Here is a 15,513-nt window from a genome sequence, read left to right on the forward strand (position 1 = left end):
TAAAAAATAGTTACGCTAGGAATTTTTTGCTTATTTTACGAAGGAGTGTGGACAAAAATGCACCGATAAGAATTTTTCTGTGTAAAATAAGAAAAATCATGATCCTAAGCGTTAAGTTTAAGAAAATTTAACGTAGCCTAACCTTGTTATTGCGAAGCGATGTCACTCGGCGGTATTGAGAACACGCATAACTCTATTTTCATTACGAAAAATATCTGAATCGATTACAGTCCTGAAGTACATCATTGATGAGGTATTTCTAGTAGATATTCTTGCATTCACAGAATTATTAGATTTACCATCTCCAAACGTGATGCAAGATTATCACAGACCGATAATTTTTCAAACTGTTAAGATTCCCTAAAATACTTCCCAATCTGTAATTATTGATCACACGACGCTGCAATTACAGTATGCCTTCCTCCATATGTTCAGGTACTGATTCAGTTCATGACCGATAAATTTTATTGCCTGGGAACCTGGGCGGTATTAGGTACACATTCACCCTGCTCGGGCGAGCGAACCTAAACCTCTTGATCGAATCTTTCGGCGACAGGGCATTTTCTAATTTTATGTGACGCGCCGCCAAAAAAAAAATGAACGGAAATGGGAGCTGTAGCTATTGCACGAAATTGTCGATACGCGCGCCAGTGTTATCTTATTCGAAACGAAGCCGAGACGAGCGAAGAAACGGCGAGGGTAGAAGCTATCCCGGCCCGTCTCGCAAACAATACCCGCCCTCGTCGAGCCGTATCGCGGAAATTGCAACTGCGCCCCGGCGAGAAGAATATGGAAACTCAGTTTGCGAAACTCTGTCCTCGAGTTAACTTCTCGGACACGGGACCCCGACCCCAGCCTCTTTCGAGAACTCGCCGGGTTACAGGCGGAATCAAATTGCCCGGCGGAATAGCGTCGTCCATTTGCAAACAGCCACGCGTCGCACCTGTTCGCCAACTTGGCGAATTCGCCCCCCCTTCGTCGACAGTTTAAACGCGACGGCGAATGGAAAGAATGGTTCTCCTCACGCCGCGTTAAACCTGGATGCCCGCGCCGCCTTTTCTATTCCACAAAAACAAGAAGCCCGCACAGGGGGAAATATTTGATTAGCTTTTTGGGCAATTCCTAGCTCCACCGTTATCGTGTACTAGGGTAGACCGGGGGCGATAGTAACGGGGGGTTGTAACACGTTAAATATCTCAAAACATATGACAGATATTAACACAAATTTTGGATATCTGATGAAGAATGACATTTCGAATACACACATGCAAATCTTAGCAGTATAGATACACAGTAGCCATGCATAGTGAAGAAAACAACTTTTCGATAGGTATGTTCCTAAAGCTTCGCCTTTGTTGCCTTCTATGCGCACACTGCCAAACAATTGCCCCGATGAATAGCGCGAAACAGAGCATAAAGCTAGAAACAAAGTGATAATGAACGTTCGGGGTACAAAGTATAAACCGGTGGCAAAAGCGAGAAGCCAAACGCAGCGTTGGCGAGATGCTTTCGTTGTTAGAGAAATTCGGTGCAGCTGGCACTGTTGGACAGCAAGCGACAACGTTCAGCCCGGAATCCGGTCAGCTGAAAAATTCATATCCCCCGCTATTAACGACCCGGAAACTGAATACACCGTATTGCATCTCTGCGTCACGCGCCGTTTTAAGTGCGGCTGGAAAACAAATCGCGCCGAGCGAATACAGCACGCGTCGCGCTCCACCGTCCATCCTTTGGCTGTTTTATATTCCACGTGCACGCCCCGTCGAACCGTGGGCTCGCATAGTCCCGCGACGAAATAATTGTTGGACGTGGCGTTCGCGTCACTGCAGCGAGCGGAAGGGTGTGATCGTCGCTAGTCGTGTGTCCATGGTAAAATATGCAGGTGGACGTGCGCTCCGAAACGGCAGGTTAACGCTGACGTCCATGTCAACACGCAATATTAATACTTTCACGATGACTCGCGCTCTCGGCGCTTTTTTTTTACTCCGAACACAGGGGTTCTTAACTTGTGGATCACCGTATGCCTGAAAGATTCTTGGATGGGTCTGGGGAGGGAGGTTTAGTGAACTTGTATCGGGGTAATGGAATTTTTTAAATTATATAGAAATAGGGCCAGGCTAACAAGCGTCTGGCGTTCGTTTCGTGGAATATCATCAAACATTTTAATTTAAAGGGGTCGAGAGAATTTCAAAATTAATTTAATATGGCAACTCGCATATGAGTTATTGATAATTCGCTATGTGAAGAAGTGAATTGTTTTTAAAGTTGTCACAAGTCTCTGTGTTTAAAGCTTTTACAATTTCTTTCGCTTAATTTCGCTCACCAAAATTTTCAATCCCCCACAATTTTCCGCTTCCCAAAATATGCCGCCCCAAATTTGGCCGCTCCCAGAATTTTCTGCTCTCCAAAATTTGCCACTCCCTAAAATTGGCCGCCCCCAAATTTAGCCGCTCCCCAAAATTTTCCGTTCCCCTAAATCTGCCGCTTCTCAAAATATGCCGCCCCAAATGTGGCCGCTCCCAAAATTTGCCGCTCTCCAAAATTTTCTGCTCTCTAAAATCTGCCGCTCTCCAAAATTTACCACTCCCCAAAAATTGTCACTCCCCAGAATTTATCCAAATAGATTTTGGGGGGTAGCAGTGACTATCTTCGGGGTTGCCAGGTGATCTAGCACGGAAGCATCCCTGTCGCGTGACCTACTTTTCCAGCACTTGAATATTTCACTATTTCATCTCATGCATTCGAAAGCATTATTCCAAAAGCGAGTTCAAAAGCGCGAGGTGTGTATGGTACACAAAGGGTTAAAACCCCCTGCTCCGAACCCCCTCTGCTCACGCAGCACCGGGAATTTTACATTCCCGTAGTCACCAAGCGAGCCCACGATCAACCAGCGAATAACAATGATCGATCACATTCATCGGGTGGAAAAAGCATTCCCGACTTCAGCCGCTTGCTGGTGATTTATGCGCTCCAGGCGGACAGGTACCGCTCTATTTAGCGACCATTTCCATAAATAAAAGTGTACTGTTTCGCAGCGTAAGATGGCTGTTATCTTACGCTCCAGATAGCAAGCATCTTACTCTCCCAGCTGGACAATCGGCGATCAAGCAAGCCAAGCTCGGGGTAAATATAGTCGCCCTATCTGGCCGAGCAACAATGACCACCGATTACCGCTGACAAAACGAGAACCGTGCTATTAATTGGCCGCCGCACACGTGGCGCCGAGTTGCACCCTTTTTAGATATGGGTTGAAAGGCAGGAAGTGTGATTGGAGCAGCGGTAGAAGCTCGATAATTGGGGGGAAACACGGGGCTGAAAAATTCGCGTCTTTATCGACGTTCGTGCCATTAAGGGCGAACCTTGATTATCCAAACTAATTGCTACACACTGTGGAGTTGGATAATCGATTTTTCCCGATAATCAAACGATTATGTTTCAGCACGGAGAACTAGTATTTATTATACAATGTTGCATTTACGCGGCAAGAATTCCAAATTCGGTTTGCTCAATTTTATTCCATCGATGATCAGTTTACTCCGTCTGTAACTAATGACCATACACAGTGTAACTCTATTAGCGAGTCATCGCGTGAAGATTCTTCAGGAACGTCACGGTTCACACCCCCCCGCGATGCTAACCGCGAGACGTGCCACGCTCCGGGACTCTAGGATATCAGAATCGTCGGTATCTCGATCGAATGCTTTCTAAACGGAGTCCGCGCGCCTAATTTATCACCGCGGCGGAGGAGCCGTGAACAGGCAAGGCTGGAATGAGTCGGCGGATCGGTGAACGGTGCCTGAATGAACGGTTGACGATTTTCAACAGCTCTCGGGGCCCCCGGCGAGTGTCAGGGAATCACTTTCTACCAATCACACTCTCGGCTGGCAACAGAGGATGAGTGGTGTGCTGACTGCGCGCTTGATACGATGAATGCGATCATTGTTACTCCCCTTTGTCGTCATTCACCGGGCCTGTCTGCCGGCCGTTGATTCGCAGAACTGCAATTTCGCGTTCAGCAAACCTCAACCTGACACCGGCTGAATATCGGCGACGAAAGGGATAATCATAGAACGATGGAACGGGCTCTTCCTCTCTCGCTGATAGAACAATCAACCTTGACCCTCCCCGGCTCGTTTCCTGTACCAGCAACCAGCGGAGTCGCGGAATCGGGTCAAACGGAAATCAGATCGCCGGAACGGAGCCAATAATATCCGAGATTCCTTGCGCACGCGTTCGTTACACGAACAACGGATGCGAGGACATCCGCGGCGACAGTTTTCTTCTATTTCGGATGGCGCCCGTGCCTCGGGTAATTGGGTTAAGGATATCCATTCGAGAATCTTATTGCGCGGGCGATAATGCATTCGTATGGTGATTTCGAAGTGTTCTGGAGCTGGCCCCGGTCGAAATGTGTGCTATTCTTATTTGCCATCTCTATTCATCAGATACAGAATAATGCAAGTGGAAATTCGTACGCTCCCATGTATGGTAGAGAGTCTTCAAGGTACGGGGTCGTCCTTAAATTGCGTAAGGCCTTTTGGCGGGCGAAGAGGGTCGCGAATTTCTTACGTCTTCTTACAAACGCGGAGAGGGTGTCAGGTAGCGACTAACGCATTTTTTAAACCCAATTTTCAATGTGAATAGCCTAAAAACGATGTTTCATCGCGCACACGAAACTGAGTTAAATGAACGATAAAAAACCTTTAAAATAATTTTAACCCTTCGTGGTCGCAGGTTCTTATAATCACAAATTGGTCTCACGGGGTTCACTGCGCCCTCAGTGTCATTTCTCAGTTACCATTTTCAAATTTCCGAATCTTTTAACTTTCGAAATTTTAATTTTGATATGTTAAATTTGTAGTTGAAAAAATAGTTGTGGAAAAAGGCGATTTTTTCGGTGAAAATTCACCAAATCTGTAAATCTCAATATTAAGGTCGAAAAGTTTACAGAAGCATTGGCAAAGACAGAAAAGGTCCCCAGGCAGGTCCACTGAAGCCGGAGCTTCAGTGAGTTTGTTTTCCCGGGATCCGGCAGGTGAACCTTCAGGAAACCATGAAACCAATTTTCTATTTTGTCTCTACAAGCGGAGAACTTAAAATTAAAATTTTTTGTTGTTCCATTAAGTTTCGATCGTCTCGGTAAGATGTAATTAAATATTTTCTTAGGTGATAGGTACCTAGCATCGTCTAAAATGTGCCACTGATCTCCGCATGCTTCTGGCAATACAATCCTTATGAAAGCTAACTTAAAAATCCACGCGCCGTCCACTTTACTTTACTTTATTTATTTGACACAATCAATCTCGATCGGCCACAATCGTTTGAGCCGTGCGTACCTCGCCCCTTGTTGCGGCATTCCAAACAGCAAAAGTGTTATCAGGAACCCTCAATCTCGCAGCGATCTAAATCTACCCGATGAACCTCGACGCACACCCTCCGATCGCCGGGGAATCGATAAACAACGAAAGCGCGGTGGGGGAATCGCGGGGTCAGCAATCGTGGCGGATAATTGGGCACAAATTGCCCTTTTTACGATCGCCCGCGCCGTCCGGACTCGATAATCGGCGGGCCGTGGGACGACGGTTTTACGCCCGCGCGATAAATCGCGAAGGGTAATTGATAGGGGCGTTTACAATGCGCGACAATGGTCACGGAGCCGTCGAAAGAGCCAGGTCGTCCTGCCGCGGACCAAGGGAGAGCAGGAAGTTCGTGCTGGCGCAAGGACGCGGAAACAAGGACACGGTTTCAGGTGGACGCGCGAGAGCTGTCCTGCGTCCAACAATGGTCGGTTGCGCCGTGGACTGCAACAATGCCCCGGCCGGCCCCCTCGCGGCGCGGCCACTTTGGTTAATTAATTGCTGGCCTCTTTGTTGACGAACGTGTGCGCCCCGACACCGATCCCCCATATTCCCGCTGCGTTCTGTCTGAATTAATTAACAATTCGCCGGACCCGCCGCGAGAAGTGGTTAATTTCCAAGATCTGGAGGGAGCTTGAGAAAATGGGGGAGCCTTTGATGGGATTTGTGGAGGAGATCCTTGGGCAGAGGGAAATTATGTGTGAAACAACTGTTTTTAAGAATTTTATTTCTTCATTTCTAGAGGTACTTTAGCTCTTCGTGGTCACACCTTCTTATAATCACAAATTGGTCACATTTACCATTTTAGAATATTTGAATATATTTTAACTTTTGAAATGATAAAATTTATAGTTGATAAAATAGTTGTTTAAAAGCGTTTTTTTTTGTCAAAATTCACCAAACTTTGGAATTTTAATATTAACGTCCAAAAATGTACAGAAATATTGGTAATGAAAAAAAATGCCTGGGGTGCGATACACCCCGTGTGACCACGAAGGGTTAAAGCCGAGCCCTTTGAGCTTTGAATTATTGTTTGCAACGAAATTAGCTGGTAACGTTACTGAATTTAAAGTTGGGGGTGCCTGGGAGGCACGTTTCAGGGCAGAATGTCAGACATTGCTTGTGCAGGGTGGCGCAGTTTGGAGGGCAAAGGGTTGATAGACGTAACGTTGTTACAGAGGCACTGACGGTGTAATAATACAATGTAGAACGATTTTCTTCAGAGGCGTTAATGAAGTGTTTCCTTGTAGCTCGACTGCTTGGTTCCTTATTTCCAGATGGTTTCATGGTGCAGTTTCGCTTCTGCAGCTTCCAGATTGAGTTATCAGTGGGATTCCTTCGAGGAAGGATTTCCCAGTTCCTCTTTATTCTTTGTCCTCGGTACAATGTGCTCGTTGGACTCGACGATCTCTGTTGATTTGTGATTGCTGCTGGACATACAGGGTGATCTGTAAAAAGACTTAGAGGAAGAATTTAAAAACATATTGTACTCCTGACGATAAGTAAGAAGCGTCTAACTCTGAGACAGAATTCGGCATTATTCAAATAAATTTAAATTTTCATTCGAATGGTCTCGAATAAGAGTTGCGAATAAAATCAATTTATTCAAGATCATTGCAATAAAAATTTATTCGCTATTCTCGAATTTCATTTTTTTTTTAAATTTTTATCCCGAGATCATTCAACTCTGCTCTGAGATTTTTTTCAACATTTCGTATCCAGAATGAGCACTACGTCCCTCAGGTTTCGTGTCTTAAATCGAAGGGATTTCAAAGGTCGAAAGAGTTGCGCAATCTTTCCCTGCTCTGTCCCGTGGATTTTTCTATCTACCCTCATTGTTGACTTTCAATGAACCGCAAAGTGTCTCGAAGTTAATCCCAGCTCCTTCTCGATCGTTCATCAACTGGTTCCATTGTTCTCGACAACGCGCCACGTTCTAAATACGAGCAAGCCCCGTGGAGAGCAAGCAGCGTACAGGAATCACGATCGATCTACCCGGCCGGCTTATCGGGCCCGCTATCCAGACTCTAATTGAGGCTTGCGCAAGATTACCTGTACCGCTTGTTAACTAATGTCACACGAAATACCGCGGCTACAACACGAGCGCGGCATAAATCATAACGCGCGCTTTTCGAGCGAGCCCAGCACAGGGAACGAAATCTGAAACGAAATTTCATTATCAGCCTTAGGGGAACCGGTTCGCGATCGACAGTCGATGAAGCAAGCCTAAACGCTTGCCGCGTCTAAAAACTGGACTATGGTTATCGGTATTCTCGATCGGGATCGAGAATTCGTGTCCGTTTCGCGAGAAAAGTATGTCTGGAATCCGGCGACAAGCTGGTAAAATCTCTGGTGTCCTTGGATCCGCTAGAAGTCGCGCTCGGAGGCTGGCTTTGCTTTCGAAACCTACTTACATTGGCATTTAACTCTTTTTCACTTCTTAATTTTAACATTCTAGCGCTGACTGGTGGGTAATTCACTAATTTAGATTCCAGCTAATTCCTTTTTATGTGTGATTTTGAATTTGCGATGGAAGATGAGGTTTGCTTACAAGGAAGTTCGGTTCCCCGAACATTCCGATTTTTTTTTAAAACTGCGAAGGATTCTAATAATTTTTTTTATATCTACTATACTTTTCAAGATACATAGGAAATCACACATTAACCTTTACGGGGTGTTTTCACCCTGCAGAACCAAAAATGGGCGCAAACGAAAAATTGCCTGATACTTCTCTGACGGTCCCCTACAAACCTGCGCAGTGAAAAAACAATTAGGGAAATCTTTATACTTCTGAAAGCAGAAGTTCTCGAAATCTTCTCTATTCAGATTAGCAACTTAAATAATTCAATGCATATTTAAAAATTCCCATAATAACATACTCTTCAAAATTTACAAGAACCACCCTCGTTCGTTCCACAGCGCGTCCCAAAAAATCTTTCCTCCCTTAACATTCAAATCAGCCAACTCAAAGACGCCCTCAAGCTCACCCCCAGTTTCCTCTCCCTCAACTCCATTATCCCCCCCTATGAAAACGCTTCCTCCTCGGCCCTTAATCGCCCCGGCAAGAACCAACGAGTGTACTCGCGAGTCGCCGCTAAATGGCGACTATCGAGACCTCTTTATCGCGCGGCCCCACGTTTATCAAGAGCGTGATACTTTTCGCCGAGACCGTTAACTCGCAAGGTCAGGAGGTGTAACTTCGCGGTTAGATAACCGGAGCGCCGGTGTCTTATGCCTGTTGGTCACGAAACGGGGGATAATGGTCGGTGGCGGGCGAGGGAAAGGGGACCCGCTCCTGTACGGTGTGAGCGTGCGGCATCCGAATCGCGGGGGTGGATGCGCCGCGATGGCGGGGGATGAGGAGAGAGTTTGGCGATGGGAGCAGCGGCGAAAAAATGGAAGGAGGATGGGGGTTATTTGCTGCGTGCCGGTGCGCAACGCCGCCACGGCGATATTAAACCCACATGATTTACAAGCGTGAAATTTGATTCGCTGGCGAGGAAACAACAGGCAATAATCAATTTCGCCGGGCAACAAAAGATACGGCGTTTCATTATAAATTATTGGCAGCCCGTAACCCAAGGCGGACACCGTGGTCCGAGGCAGAAAAATCGCCGGCCCTCCCGCCGTCGAACATGAATTGTGATATTCGCGACGAGGGCCGCGTGCGTGCTGTGGGTGTCTCGTTACTTCCAATGATTCCACTTGGCGTCACGATACGTGCCGTTAGAAGACGGCCGGCTTGGCCCGTGCTAATGAGGTTGCCCATTATTTTGATCACTGGTATGTGTTGCATTAGGAGGTACTATTAGACCTGCTGGATATTTAAATTTTAATGCATGGTTCGGCGGGTTTTTAATTCCGTCTGCAATATTTTACCTTCTGCGAATCACGGTATCAGGGTGAGTCGAAGACAGTCGTTCTGCGCAAGATAAAATGGCTATTAACCCTTAACTGGTATCCTGGGGTCGCTCGTGACCCCAAGCACCCAAAGTTCGATGTACAATTTTCGGTTGTCTAAGTTGGTAAACTGAATGTCTAATTAATTTTAAAATAATAGTTTAACTTTCTACGCTTCTATTATTTTCTACATTCCCTAAGAAGAAAATATTCATAGTGGTTGCTCTAGTTGTCGACTTTACAAATTTCTGTGTCCTTTTTTATTTGGGGTCTGCCACGACCCCAGTATACCAGTCACGTTTGCCAAAAACAGTATACCAGTTAAGGGTTAAGATAACCCTAATATTATTTATTTTATCAGAATAATTCTAATATGTTCGGAATTCGAGAGAATGAAAATTGGGTTGAAAACTGAAGTCATAACTTTTGGCCATTTCTCCTAAGGTGCTAGGAGAGCGTCTTTGCGAGCGACGACCCATATAATCATTCGCGAAAAGATACGAAAGAAGGAAACAAAATTATTTACAACTACAGATTTATTGGATTTATTTAGCTGCGCAAGTAAAGAATTGCTATTAGAAAAGCAAATGAACCCAAATGCGAGCAAATAAAATAATGAAACAGAAACTTTATTTACCGGGACGAGTTCAATGCGTATCACAGTCGCTTGGAAGTGAACTTATATAGAATTGTGGCGCGCGCAGAAAAAAAAATGGAAGACGTGAAAATTTAGATTGGTGGAGGGTTGAGTAGCGGGGGATGATTGCTTTGTTTTCAATCGAAATTTCTGAGCCCTCGCGCGGCCGTCGTCATAACTCTTGGGTTACCGGGAGCAGTTATCAGGGCCTGCATACTTCATGGAAGCGTTAACACTTGTCTGAGGCGAGGCGCCGTAATTGGATGCTGCTATTTTGTTGTAACAGTTCGTTATAAATTACAGTCGGCGCTGGCTGCGAGAGGGGGCGGGTTGCGCTGAAACGATCGAAGAGAGGCGCTCGTTGCGAGGGTTTCGAGCTATTAGACACGTGCGCGTTGCTACTAATGAAAGTTACCGAATCGCCGCGACCGTTGCAGTACCCTGCTGCAAACGGTCCAGGGAATCATCTGCTCGGATGACTCTATTCCTCACCGGGTTATTTTCTCATTTGATGCTTGAACATTTTGACTGTCACGCCCACCGTGACAGTATTATGACCGTGAACGTCAACTTTCACAGTTCTAATCGGTATTAATGAGAAAAGAATCCGTCTGAAAACAGATTTCTTTAAAATCAGAATGACGAACGCGGTACAGTACCTACCCGCTAAAAATTCGATTACTGTATCTTGAATAACTCTTAACGTCCCAAGACAAAGGGAGAACCCCAAAGGAACGCAGCGCGATTGCACGCAGAACTGGAACAACAGCCGTCCAGATGCACCCCAATTAAATAAGTCTTAATCTTATCCCGTTCCGCGACTGCAGACCTTCTTCCATCAAAATAATAGATTTCATTCACTGTCACTACACACCACGAGAACCAGTGCTCGCATTTGTATTCGAGGCTGAGCCGAGTGTACCACGCGAGTGGCATTAATCACTGATTTCCGTTAATCAACGTCGAACGCGCGTCATCGATCGCTATTATCTCTCCAACGTCCCACAGACCGTAGCATTGTGCGTGCCGGCCCGCCGGTAACTACGAGAAACTCTCTTTCTGTGTGCGCAGATAAAAAAAATGGGGAATAGCAGAGAGAGAGTGTGACGAGTGGAGAGAGGATATAGCTCAGTTTTGGAACGGCGACCGTGTCGGGAACACCTTTGTCAGAGGCGTTTTTACACCGGGGCAGTAAAGATAAGCCGAAACCCCCGTCGATGATGTGTACGCACAAGAGATGCGCGGTGAAATTACGATTTACAGCGTCGTATAACCATTATGGTCCAGGGTCGACTCGGATTGACGCGCAGCCCGGCTAAGCCGGCGCGCAACAATTTTAAGGAGGTGCCTTTTCGACTTGGTCAAAATATAATAAAGCTTGTTGCACCTCGGACCAGCCGTAAATGTTTATACCTCAGGCAGGGAGAGTTACACGGCGGGCAGGAAGAACGCTTTATTTACTCTGCGGCGCAGTGGGCCGCGGACGCTCGCCGATTTACGAGCAGCGAGCCTCGATATAAGTCCTCCGAGAACTAAGTTTTGACGAGGTTCCAAGGCCCCACTGTCGCGTATTAACAGTTCTACCTCTGCGGGATTCAAGGTCTCTGCGCGCGTGTCTGTTCTGTGCGAAGATGAGAGAGGATTTCTTCTTCTTACCACGGGCACGTTGGTGCGGAACTGACACGGAACTGACGAGTGTGTTCAGACGTTAACTCGTCGCAAACGATACATATACCAGTAAGAGAAATTTTATTTAAATAAAAATTTGGCCCATATCCGACCAATAATATGCACCGTTGCATTGGCGCACCCAGAGGGGGCTAACGGGCCTTAGCACCCCCCAAAGAAGAGGCTTTCTACAGTGAAAAGAAAACAGGATTCTATTCTTTAAATAAATTTGCACAATCACCTAATGAATTTTACTGAATTTGCGTTAAAAATATTTTCATCCGTTCAACTCGGTTCCCCCCGGTGTTAAATCCCGAATGCGCCGCTGCGCTGATCCACTTGCAATAGAGTTCACGTTTAGTTAACTATTCGAAGACTGCCAGCATTATTTCCTGTGTCACCCTCCGTGAACGAAGGTAATCATCCCCACGTAAAATCGGCAGGCGACTGGTGACTAGTTTGAAAGCTGGTAATACATACATATCCAGCCTCGGATCGTGTCTCCAGTGGCCAAAGCTGTCGGTCGTGTGAACGGTTAAAAAGCAGAGCGATCGGCGGCGGTGATAATCGACGCAGGAAAATCATGGAACGGGCGTGACACCCGTTGGTAAGCGTGCCAAGGTGATTCTCATTCCGTCCACGTTTGCCGTATGCGTCAGAGGAGACGGAATGGAAATCCATGCACCAGGTATCGGCGCAGAGACCAAGAGAGTAAGTGGCCAGCCAGGGGGATCGTGTCAGAGCCGGGTCGTTAAAGGGGGTAAAGCGTTTACGGTGCCGTGTTTCACCGGCCAGCAATGTGAAACAGTTACACAATTATCGAAAAACCATTACGTCGACATTGGCCGGCTACGGTACGTACACACGTGAAGGGAAGGTACGTACAGGGTGTAGCATAATACGCGGGACCCACTTCGTCGATGAATTCCACGGCTGAAAACGATGAGGTGTTCGCATGGACGTGTTGGGCATTGAATGGGAGTGTGACATAACTTGGGAATTTTATTACCGATTGATATATCAGATTTTAGATGATGGACCTTGAATTTCTTATGTTAGAAAACACATTTGTGAGTTACAAGTGCGTGCAGCAAATAGATCAGTAGAGGTATTCGAAGGGTAAGGAAGAAAAGCGAGGAATGTCTAGCTTTCGTGATTTTGCGATTTACATATAGCATATTTTGTTGGTGGCAACTGGAACCACAGAACTGTCGAGTCACAAAGGGTTATAAACTTCAAATACCCCCATAAGGCAACGTTAAACACTTGGCATAAGTAAAAACAGAAAATGTCTCCACTCTTTGCCTAAGCATAAGCTTCAAGCTTCTGCCGTCCAGATAAAACAAGAAATTATTTAAGAAGAAAATTAAGTTCGTTGAACTTCGCTTCTTCACTGGTGGACCAAAGTATTAAAACTTAATTTTCTTCTTGATAAAGCTGTTTTGTGATATCCTCTATTTTTTTTTTCATTTGAAGTATACAAATGCAATTTTGCAGTGGCACCGATATTTATTTCACAGAAAATTAACTACTCCCGAAATGTCACTTTAGGCGCTCGCTATATCTCCACTTGCTACGAGTTGCGTCGAGCTCGCGTTGCAGTAGTTCCATGCCCCTAGAAACACTAGTTCCATTCGGCTGTTTATAAACAGCGCTCGGTATCTCGTGTACAGCCTCGTTGACTGTTCCTTGAATCCTATCTCATGGTTTCCTCGATAAGAGCACCACGTGTTACATACCCGTGCCGCGTTGAAAGTGGTAGCAAGTTGCTACAGCGGAGAAATTACGTCCACGCACTTCGTGTCCCCGCGTAGGAAGCGATCGTAACTTCGACACAGGCGAGATCGGACACACCCTTCGCCGCGAGCCTACTTTATTGTTTCTAATCCATCCCTGGAGCGGGTCGCCCCGTATTATGTTGCAACCTGTACACAGTCGCGCGCGTGCAGCGCGCCCTTCCCACCCGGTATACTCTCTGGTAAGCAGACGAACCCGTGATTTATAATGCTGGCTCCTCGTAAATATACGCGCGACAATATATCTTGCGGACTTGTCCGTGAGAGGGCAAGCGCGCTTTTCGAACGAGAGAGTTCCTTTTCCTTTCTCTGCTCTTCCTGCTTCACTTTCCTTTTCCCTCCAGCTCCTCCTCCCTCCACGCCGCCCCAACCCCCGCGATGACTTACACGCTGGAACTCGGGGAACGCGACCTGGCTCCGATCCACTTTACGATCATCGTAAAATGAATCAATAGAAGGCGGCACTAGGCCCTTGACGATGCTAACCGAAATGGCAATTGCGTTTTGCTTTCTTTTCTTTTTTCTTTAAACATATACGCAGGATTTTAGTGGTTGCTACCATTCGGGGGATATTTATTGGAAACAGCAGTGCGTTAGGTCGATCGTGGTAAAACTTCGCCACCGCTATCGATTTAAAATGCTTCTTCAAAGCTCTGTGTGTTCCTGGGATCTCGGGCCCGTCTTGCTCCCGTTCTCCTCAGATGGAAATTAAAGAAGGCACTTACAGTGTCCATTTACGCGATTGCTCGGAATTTTCGTACAGTACCTAGTCCCGCTGCCACGAAGAATGCTTCTCTGTTGCAGGCATCGATCGCAGTCATTCTTCAATGACGTCCACGCGCCGACCAGAACAAAAGGCGGTCATTGTCGACGCGGCACAAGTCGCACATGTTTTATCTCGTCCTGGTGCAATCTTGACGTCCCTTTCATTCCCGTGAAAGATGCGATTCTTCCGAGTCTCACGGACTCTGGCCTCTCTTGGAGGACCGTCCCGAGAACCAGCCAACTTGCTGACGCCATATTCTTCCGCGGTCTCCTGTCGACAGAAGCCCGGTACACCTTCGGCCTTCCTGCGTCGCTCGTGCCAACGAAAGCCTCACCTCCGGTAAGTAGAACGCACGTTTTATCCCCTTCTTCTCATCGCCGCTCGGCGTGAGATTAAAAGGGAAGCTCGTAACTTTAATAATTTCGCAGAGAAGTGGATCGAATACGACGAAGCTTGCGTAATCAAGTTTGCCGGCGGAACTTCGTTTGAACCTGTTACATCGCGCAACGTTATCAAATTGAATTCAACTCTCGTTCATGAATACAAATAACGGGCCACGCTTCGTCGTAATTCACTTTTCCTTCTTTCCCGCGCAAGCTTTCGCTGCAACGGTTAACGAAGCGTTAGCTGAAACGTAGGCGCACTCAGCTCATCAAAGTCGCGAACGTTTCTGTTAATTACGAGCTTCTGAGACTATTCTGCGCGGTATTAACGCTCCGAATCATTTGGTTTACGAAGTCAATGGAATCGGTATAATCAAGGGACATCGTCCACCTCAATTTTCATTCTTAGCAAAACTTTAATGTACTCCCTCCGTGCTACACCTTTAATTTCTCATCGCATCGCCTCCTCCATTGTAATATGAGACACATAAGTGGCAACTCACGCGCACAGAGTGTCTGTCTATCAGATAAAGGAGCAAGCTTGCGCGGCAGAGAAGTAGAAGTTGCATTCGGCATGACTCACAGCCAGACAAGTGGCCAATCGACTTGCCGGCTGTAGCAACACCGCGAGCCATCATCCCTTAAACCGGCAACTTTCTGACACGCGAGATTTCGGGTCGAGACAACCCTAGAGTCCCTGCGCAGATTTCCATTTTCATCGGCAGCGCCCGTGGTAGCACTTCCCGTTAGGAATGAGGGATATCGACGCTTATTGGCTTCGAGCTATTTGATTGATGGCGAATCAAACGCGCCCCATCCGTCGACCCATCGCTCCGGCTGTTTTCTCCCCCGTTGCCAGCCCTCTTCCTCCGACCTCTATCGCCCCGGAGAAAGTTTTGCTCGCCGGGAGCCGGGGATCTCGTTATTAAGACGAAACAAATTTCGGGGGAAGGGATTTCTGGCGGCAAGGGCTGCCGGCCGAGGAACGGTCGCTGAAAGCGTTCGC

The 15,513-nt window shown here is 46.7% G+C and overlaps 1 long non-coding RNA gene across 1 annotated transcript in view; it reads left to right on the forward strand.

The window, feature by feature from the left end:
• The window catches only part of LOC143377604 (uncharacterized), a 167,958-nt gene that overhangs the window by 84,643 nt on the left and 67,802 nt on the right, over window positions 1-15,513 (forward strand). The window contains exon 4 of the long non-coding RNA XR_013087364.1: window positions 14,163-14,463. This is a non-coding gene — a long non-coding RNA (uncharacterized LOC143377604). The remainder of the gene's footprint in view (window positions 1-14,162; window positions 14,464-15,513) is intronic.

The sequence above is a fragment of the Andrena cerasifolii genome, chromosome 16, assembly GCF_050908995.1.
Source record: "Andrena cerasifolii isolate SP2316 chromosome 16, iyAndCera1_principal, whole genome shotgun sequence".
In the NCBI taxonomy this organism is placed as follows: domain Eukaryota; kingdom Metazoa; phylum Arthropoda; class Insecta; order Hymenoptera; family Andrenidae; genus Andrena; species Andrena cerasifolii.